Source organism: Belonocnema kinseyi, chromosome 3 (genome assembly GCF_010883055.1).
Source record: "Belonocnema kinseyi isolate 2016_QV_RU_SX_M_011 chromosome 3, B_treatae_v1, whole genome shotgun sequence".
Classification (NCBI taxonomy): domain Eukaryota; kingdom Metazoa; phylum Arthropoda; class Insecta; order Hymenoptera; family Cynipidae; genus Belonocnema; species Belonocnema kinseyi.
In genome coordinates, this window is record NC_046659.1 from 47,072,493 (window position 1) to 47,081,853 (window position 9,361).

The window sequence follows — 9,361 nt, forward strand, 5'->3', positions numbered from 1 at the left end:
AACTCAAGTCAAAGCATTTGTACTCGTGTTTTTATGTCTTAAATTAAAGAACTTAGAGCTGTATAAGATTTGACACTAAAAAGTTAAAAATTGAAGTCTTTCAAATGGAACAATTTTATATTAAAAAAGGTTCATTTTTTTGAAAAGCCTCTAAAAAATGTTAACACTATAAATTTATTATGAATAAAATTGTACATTATTAAAAATTGTAATATTAGTAATTTAAAATATTTTATTGCCAAACGAAATTTATTTCCAATTTGCATAATTTTATGTAATATACCAACTTTTAGATATGCGAATGCGATAGGTTATTCTACTAATAATCAGAATAATTCAAGTCAAAAAATAAAATTCAAAATTTAGATAGTCTAAAATTGCAATGTAAATTTTTATCTAGATATCAATGATCGAATCAAATAAGCCACCTAATTTCAAATATCAACTACCGTTGATCTTTGAATCGAATTGTGAAATTATGGATGTGTTACTCCTAAAACTGAAAATATAAGTAAGTTATAATTTAATCATAGGTGAAAAAGAAACAGAAATGTATAAGTAATACTGTCACGTGAGTAACCAATTATCCTTTTGCTTTATATTATTCTCACACGTGAGTTACGTACAGAGCCGACTGGAGCACACGGATACAGTATCGTATACGTCCTATTTAAACGATCAGTCAGATTGTGATCGTTGAAGAGTGATAACAGAAATAGTTCTCTGAAAAAAATTAATAAAAATTTATGATATTGACATTTGACCAATTGATTGCCGCCTTCTTGAGAAATCATAACGACCTCTGGAACTCTGGCATTGAAAGTATGTAAAAAAACATTTAGCATAATCAACTATAACATTTTAATTTTCTTCAGCTTTCGAAATGTCATTAATTGTCAGTCCGATAATATTTATCATCCTAGCTGAACTAAAGATTATATATATATATATATATATATACAGAAAAAACTTGATTGCGTTTAAATTGATTGGAAAAGCGGATAGCCTCGTCTTCTAAAACTAAAAAAGAACACTCATATTCTATTCACTAAAAAATCAATTCATAGTATTATCTTTTTTTCTGTTTTGAAACTTTAAATGAAATGGATTAGGTAATTTCATTTTAGTTGGGGAAAATTTAAAATTTTGAATACGATTACAAAATTATAAAATCCATAAGGGTAAAGAATCGAGAAAACTAATTTTTTTAAGCTTGCGGATGTTAAAATTAACCTACCAATGCGGTGAGGGGTTGTTTCGCATTGCAGATTTTTCAGTTCGTTCCGGTAATCGTGCGCAGATTTAGCTGCAATTTCACCTGACCCGCGCATTCTGATTTCCTCAGTTGCCTCTCTAGACTTAATATGGTAAAATAGGTTCCCAATCCCAACGAGATTAAAAAATAGAGCTTAATTTTGCAAATTTGATAAAGACTTTCTTTCAAGAAGGTAAGATCAGACTTTTATTTCTCATCAAACCTGGTTGAATTCATCCTTTGTTGCGCAAAAAATCACTTATAATTGTAGCATAATGTTTTGAATTTCAAATTATATATTCATAACGAAAGATTTTATATTTTTCATACAATTTTTTTTATTCAGATTAAATATAGTGGATGTCTTCCAATTAAATCACCTAAGTATTTAAATTATTTCATCTTTTTTATCTTCTTCAATTATCTTACTTTATAAACATGCTTTTTTTAATCATATGTAATTCAACTTTTCAAAAACTTTTTGATTTAAATTATTATTAACATTGAGTTTTCTCAAATTAAGTAACTTTTTATCTGATTTTTTTTTAATTTGGATGATTTCTAAGTTTTCGTTTAACATTAAATTAAATTGTTATGCTTGGTATTCTGATTAACTATAATAATTATATTTATATTATTAATTATAGGGTCGATAGAATTAAATGTGACACGAAATTACAACCTTAGGCATTGGTCAGTGATATTTTAAATATTTGAGTAGATGCTTGTTTAAGATTTGGTCCAAATTATCTTTCAACTTTCTACTTTTAATCGCTTTCCACAAAAAAATTGAATTTGAAATAAAGCTTCAGTGATATTCAAAAACTTACCAATTTTCACATTGCATCATATATAAATTGATGTAAACAACATTTATTTGTGGAAATGAAGATATTAGCATTTTTTAAATTATTATTTACTTACTTTTGATGTTAGGTTTTTGACCAGGGGAATATATTAATAATTTTGATGTTAAGTTTTTTTGTCTACATGGTCTATAATCAATATTTTTTAAATATGGATTTAAAATTGTGAAAAAAATGCTCACTAGCTCCGCTGGGATTCAAGTCCAGGTCTTTCAGACCGGAAGATCATCAGACCGGAAATCTGAAAGAATTGTGCTCGAACCCCAGTGAGCTAAAGACAATTTTAAATCAATATTTTTAAAATATTGATTATAGACCATATAGACAAAAAAATTAACATCAAAATTATTATTTACTTACACTTTTATTCCAAAAATGATGTTCATTAACCTCTCCAAGTAACCTCGAACTGTTAACAGATTTTCGTATTCACAATTACCGTGTCTTAATTTATCAATGTAAATAATAAAAATTTAGAATTAAAAAAAACAACGGATATTCAAGGAAAATATAATACCTGTAATTATTCCTAAAAAAAGTCAACAAAAGATGCTTTACGTAGGAAAAAATAAACTTAAAAGACCAGATGACATAATTGCGAATGGGAGTTTTCTTAAAGCATTTTAGTTTTATTGAAAATAATTGATTGAAGCAATAACTAATTTCAGTCACCTTTTCCCTACAAATAATAAGAAATAAACCTAATGATTATGATGTAATAAATGAAAATGAATTATTTATTTATTTTTCATTTCAAATTTGCTAGTTATCACACTTTTTTTACACTATGTATAATCTATATAGATCTATTTTTGTCGCCTTGCGATGACTGAAAAATCCCGAAAAATTAAATTCAAGGCTAAAAACAGTGTTTGACAGTAACGCGTTAAAGGAAAAATTACTTTTTTTTAGTTTTCCTTTTTTTTGGCCATTGGCGGTCTAACACTGGGTACGAATATTATTTATAATGTCAAGAATTGAAATTTCAATTAAACATTTTGGTTAATTTTAACGACTGCTGTTATAGTCTAAGGATATGACATAAAAGGTATTCAAAAAATTAAATATTAATTGATTGCGACTACTTTGAATATAAATATTAATGGTCCCATTTATTGAATACATATGCTACATTTCGAACACTATATTACAAATAAAATTTATTAATGCTACGGGGTATCGAACCTACATCTTTATACCTAAATCTATCGCGTAGTAGTCGGGTGTGCTAACCACTGCGTTAAATCGATAAGTTGAAAATCTGTGAAAAAGCCATCCTGCTAAGCTTCAGTTAAGAAAAATTAAAATACTAAATTTTAAGCTCCCTTTTTAAATGATTTATTATAATGCGACGTTATGTAAATGTGAAATACACAAACTGTTAACATGAATATTAATACAATAATTTTTAAATAAATAATTTAAGTCGATTACAATTTTTCTTCGCGTAATAGACTGTTGTTTTTTTTTCGTTGTAGACTACTTAAAAAATTTCTGGAATGACAGGAAATGCAATTTTTCATAAACATTCAACATTTTTAATGACAGATCTTAAAAATTTTATCGTGAACTTTGACAATTTTTCAATCCCAATTTTTTTTATCTTTCGTGTAAGATTTGTTTTTTAGGAGCTAAAAGTGAGACTTGGCGCAATAAAGTGCCGGTGGTGGATCGGCATATATAAATAGCTAATATAGGCTGCCAGCACTGGCTCAACACTGGGCCGATTTAAATAAAACATGGTTAGCCGTGGTAAAAGTGACACTTGGCCCTGTAATGTTCTGCCACTGGGCCAGACTTTAGCTGATCCTCGTGAAACATGGTTCCCCGTACTAAAAGTGAGACTTGACGCAATAAAGTGCCAATACTGGGCCAAGCATGGGTGGAGGATCGGCATATATAAATAGCTAATATAGACTGCCAATACTTTCTTAACACTGGGCCGATTAAAATGCCGATATTGGCATTTTAATCAGTAGGGTGGTCCAACTTTTTTTTTCGAATTTTTATGAATACCGGCTGGAAATGTTTTCGAATCCATTCAAAAATAAATTCAATAAAAAAATGTAGAGTTACCGCAAGCCCCAGGAAGTTTAACACGTATTTCTCATAAGAAAAAAATACTTTTTTTGTAAATTTTAATCAGAATTCTCAATATTATCTAAATCGTGTTAAAACTCAACATTTCTCTTCACAATTCGCCACAGAATACGAATTAAATATTAGTTTTTAATAGCACCCCTATAATTCTGTTTGATAGGTCTTTACACAATCACTTTTGCTAACCTTGATAAACTATCCAAGTGTGCACAAACAGAAACAAAAAAGACGTGTTTCGAACATGAAACGTTTTAGAACATTATTTGGTCTCATAGAATAGAGTTACAAAGACGCGGTTTTTTCAAAAATTTTCGACTCGTCCAATTTTTAATTAGAGGGATGTGATACCTAGTGGACACGAAATTTAAGAACGTAATCAGAACGCCCTGAAAACGTTTCTTGGATGTACAAGTCAAAATACGCTATTTAAACGTTATGAAAACTGTCCTAAGTCAGACCAAATAATGTTCTAAAACGTTTCATGTTCGAAATACGTCTTTTTTGTTTCTGTTTGTGCACACTGGGATAGTTTATCAAGGTTAGCAAAAGTGATTGTGTAAACAATTTATTATTATTGTTAATAATATTTTTTTATAGTGATGCTACAGAAGTTCAGTTAAAAAACTCACTTATAGTCCAATTTTGAATTAAAGTGAGTTAAATAATAATGAATTAGATTTAAGAAAATTAATTTAATTTCTGGCTTTGTGTCCAACTTTCTGTTAGATTGAAGGCGGTATTTCTGACATTTTTAACTATTTGTTTATTTTTCATTAGAATTGACTCAATAATCAAATAAATTTTACAAGAATCATTGTTTAAACAAATTAATTTTTTTTGACTATTTTTATCGATAGCAATGCCTAATAGTTGCGGTTTTTGTGAAATGTTTACCTTTTTGTCCTTTTTTAACTTAGTGAGATGATAATTATTGAAAGTTAACATAAAAGTTGTTTCAACAATTTGATATTGTTTGTAACTATCTTCTTTTAGATAAGTGTTACAAATTTGTGGTTTTTTCTAGAATCTTCAACTTTGCTTCGCCTTCTTAGTTATTAAAAATAATAAACATTAGAGAAAAGTATATTTTAAATAATCAATTTTTCGAAATAACAGTCTGAAAACCTGCTTCTGGCCTTCTGCACCTTTTGCATTTTATGCCTATTATTTTTTCTAGGGCTTTCAAATTAACACATCCTTTCATTTTTACGCTTTACAATAAAATTCTGGTTGCAATTCAGAATGAAAATTTTACAAGTCATTTAAAGAACTAGTCCTTCTGCTAGTCCTACTCCTAGTTATTCCATTCTTCGTTTTTGTCTCTTATGTAAGACAGATTTTTTGTTTAAATTAATTTATTTTAAACTTTATTATTTACAATAATAAATTGTTTAAACAATCGTTTTTGTTAACATGAATAAACTATTACCTCACTCTAATTGAAAATTGGACAAAAAGTTAAAATTTTGGAAATAACCACGACTTTCTGACTATTCTTTAAGAAAATTGCTAAAAAAAATAATAAATTGTTAAAGTGATTGATGCAAAAATCTAATTTTTAGCGTAAAGTGGTATTTCATGTACAAGAAACAATTTGCATTTAAAAAATCACAAATAAATATATAAGTAGTGACAAATTCTCGTAAAATCCTTTTTCTCATTTATGGGGTTTCTTTGGGACCCAATGAAACAAACTTATAGGGGTGATATTTAAAAAGTTATATTTTATTTATATTCTATGGCTAATTATGAAGAGAAATGTTGAGTTTTAACTCGATTCTGCTAATGTTGAGGAATCGGAATCAAATTGACAAAAACGTCTTTTTTCATTATGAGAAATACGCGTCAAACTTCATGGGCTTGCGGCACCTCTAAATATCATTTGAAGAAAATTGATTTATTTTTGTGTGGATTCAAAGAAATTTCTGCACGGTATTCATAAAAATTAAAAAAAAATTTCAATGGATTTTTGGACCATCCTACTGTTCAGCACAGCTGGATTGATACAACTTATACACAAAAGAAATCGCATAAGCGATAGTGGCGTAGCCAGGGGGCAGCTTGGGGGCTGAAGCCCCCCCCCCCGAAACTAATTTTTTTCATTATTCAATTCCCACATCCCCCACTCTTTGCCTGTGCATAAACCCAAAGACCCCTCCGAAAAAAGTCGAAGCCCCCCCACATATTTATAAACTTATTAATACATCGAATCCATTTCGATGAAGTCGCAGAATCTCTCTGGGACAAAATATGTAGTTTTTAGAGGAAATTGGGTTATACGTGTTTTCTCGATTTGTGACCACAAAATTTGATCACGAAGTTATATGCGTATTTGAATTTTTTGCTTCGTTAAGAAAAAAAAAACAATTTTTTTTTAGTTTTATAACTTTTGACCTGATTGAGACATTTAAAATTTCTGTTCACATTTTTCTGAAAATACTACAAATTTATTTTCTCAAAAAACCCACGCTTATATTTCTTGTTGAATTTGAAATAACATAAGGAAAATATCTAGTGAGTTTTATGCGGGCTAAATAACTTTTGTGACCAGGAGAATTTTTTTTCATAAAATTGAATTTTTTTATTTTTCTTGCTTACAGCAACAGATACAAAAAAATTTAAGAAAACTGTTTACCAAATTAAAAAGTTCTACAAGAAATTTCTTCACTCATTTATGATATCTTGTACCGTTTCCGAGAACAAAGAAAAACTTCAATGCTAATAAAAAAAAAATATCTTGCTCACAAAAATGTCTTAGTTTGCATAAAACTTATAGAATATCGTTTTTATATAAATAAAAGATTGTAAAAATATAAAAAATAGATAAAAATGGGGTTCGCCCCGTTGTAAAGGAAACTGTGTCCTTATTTTGAAACTGAGCACAGAAAAGCAATTTATAATATAGTTCATAATAGATTTGTACAGTTAAACGAATTGGCTGCTCTGCTGCAACTGCAGTTTCTACAAAGAAATGTTAAATATTTTGCTTTTTCTCGGAAATGGTATAAGATATCATTACTTAGTAAACCTTTTTTGTTCGCAAATAGCAGAAACACGTATCGCCTAATTTCCTGTAACGAACAACATATTCTGTCCCCCGAGAGATTCTGCGACTTCAGTTGTGGGATTTTCGTCTTCAACAAGACGCAAAATTTGCACCATGGGTACGGCACTCAATGTATTTTTGAGGGGTCACTGAATCCCGGACCAGCGTGCCCTCGTGGAGTCCCCGGAAACAATACGTCAAGTGAACCTACCGATTCCTGCTACCAACAGTTTCAGAACCCTATTTGTCTTCTCAAGTGAGCCAAGTTTAGAAGGTATGTTAAGCTGAAGTAACCACATCTTCGAATGGTGTTGAAGCCTGTCTCATAATTAAGGGCTCATTTAATGCTAATTAAATGCCCTATTGCCAAATTTAATGCTGTATTATTTAAAAAAAGAAACCAGGGGTTACGCTAGCTTAACGTTAAGCTGGCGGAACCCCATGCCAAATAAATGTTAAATCGAGTTCCGGCATATCACATAATTAAGGGCTCATTTCATGCTTATTTAATGCCCTATTGCCAAATTTAATGATCCACTGTTTAAAAAAACCGGGGGTTACGCTAGTTTAATGTTAAGCTGACGGAACCCCATGTGAAATGATCAATGAATCGAGTTTTATCCTATTACATAATTGAAGGCTCATTCAATGTTCTCCAAAACCATCAAAAATAATTTTCCAAAAGCCACCAATAATAATGATAAACCACCCTTAATATAAATTATGCACAAATTGTAAATCTGACCATACTATAATTAAGGGCTCATTTAATACTCATTTAATACCCCATTGCCAAATTTAATGCTCCATTTAAAAAAAGAACCGGGGGTTACGCTAGCTTAATGTTAAGCTGACGGAACCCCATGTGAAATAAACGTTGAATCGAGTTTTATCCTATTACATAATTAAAGGCTCCTTTAATGTTCTCCAAAATCAGCAAAAATTATTTTTCAAAAGCCATCCCTAATACTGAAAAACCACCCTTAATATAAATTATGCAAAAATTGTAAATCTGACCATACTATAATTAAGGGGTTAATATAAGTTATTCACAAATTGCTGTTGAAAACGAGGGATTATGCTGACTAAACGCTAAGGCGATACGCGAAAATAAGGCAAGTATTAATTCTTAACTTTTTTTTAATAACTCATACTGTCTGAATTTCAACTATTCAGATTTTAATCATTTTCAGCGGAAACAAAAAAATTTTCTGACGAGTAAAAAAGAGAACAAGTACCTAATCATTAGAGTTGTAAAATACACTAATAAAAATCTAGATAACCAATGGGAAGAAAACAGAAGAACCAATTAATAAAAAAAGACGAATAAGACGAAAAATGTGAACATGGGCATTGGTTTCCTTTCACATCTTACGTAAGAATTTTGTTTATAATGAAAGAAAGGATAATACTTGGACGTTGTTGTCAAACCTCGAAGTGCGGTCGGTAGCTTGGATGTACCTCGAGTTTTGAACATTTATGTTTGAGCGAACTAAACAGCTATTTCTTAGCTAATTATTTCTTTATCAAACACCACTTATCTATCCACTTAACAGCACTTATTTATCCACTTATCACTTATAAAAACGCTACCAGGACCAGAATTTTACTTTTCCGAAACACAGCACTAGTTGTTTGCCAATAGGCTGTTTTGTGCAGCAGGTGAAAATTCTTTTAATATTATTCAATTTAAATTGTAAGGCTAAGCGGGAAAGTGCTCGGTAAAACTTTATATGTAAAAGAATTTTTAAAAGCATTCAATTTGTTTAACTAAATAATGTGTACTTTTTGTAGTCTTAGAATATAGGATAATTTTTCGAAGTACCGTTTTTAAGTGATACTTGTTGATTCAAAAAAATTACTTTGGTGGTTCTGGAAAGCAGTAAATAAGTCCTTAATTATGTCATAGGTCAGAACTTGATTCAATATTATTTTCACGTGTCGTTCCATCAGCTTAGCGTTGAACTAGCGTAACCCCCCGGGGCTTTTTCTTTTAGTAGGGCATTAAATTTGGCAATGGGGCATTAAATGACCATTAAATGAGCCCTTAATTATAGTAAGGTCAGATTTACAATTTGTGCATAATTTATATTA

The 9,361-nt window shown here is 29.9% G+C and overlaps 1 protein-coding gene across 4 annotated transcripts in view; it reads left to right on the plus strand.

The window, feature by feature from the left end:
- The first annotated feature begins 653 nt into the window (after window positions 1–653).
- LOC117169506 (acidic phospholipase A2 PA4) overlaps window positions 654–9,361 on the plus strand; it is a 223,018-nt gene continuing 214,310 nt past the window's right edge. For 2 of the 4 annotated variants that reach the window (XM_033355918.1, XM_033355916.1), the window contains exon 1: window positions 654–822. The gene's annotated coding sequence lies outside the window, so the exon portion shown is untranslated. Of the gene's footprint in view, window positions 823–1,359; window positions 1,449–9,361 lie in introns of those variants that run through there. The other 2 variants (XM_033355919.1, XM_033355917.1) reach the window with 2 other exon arrangements.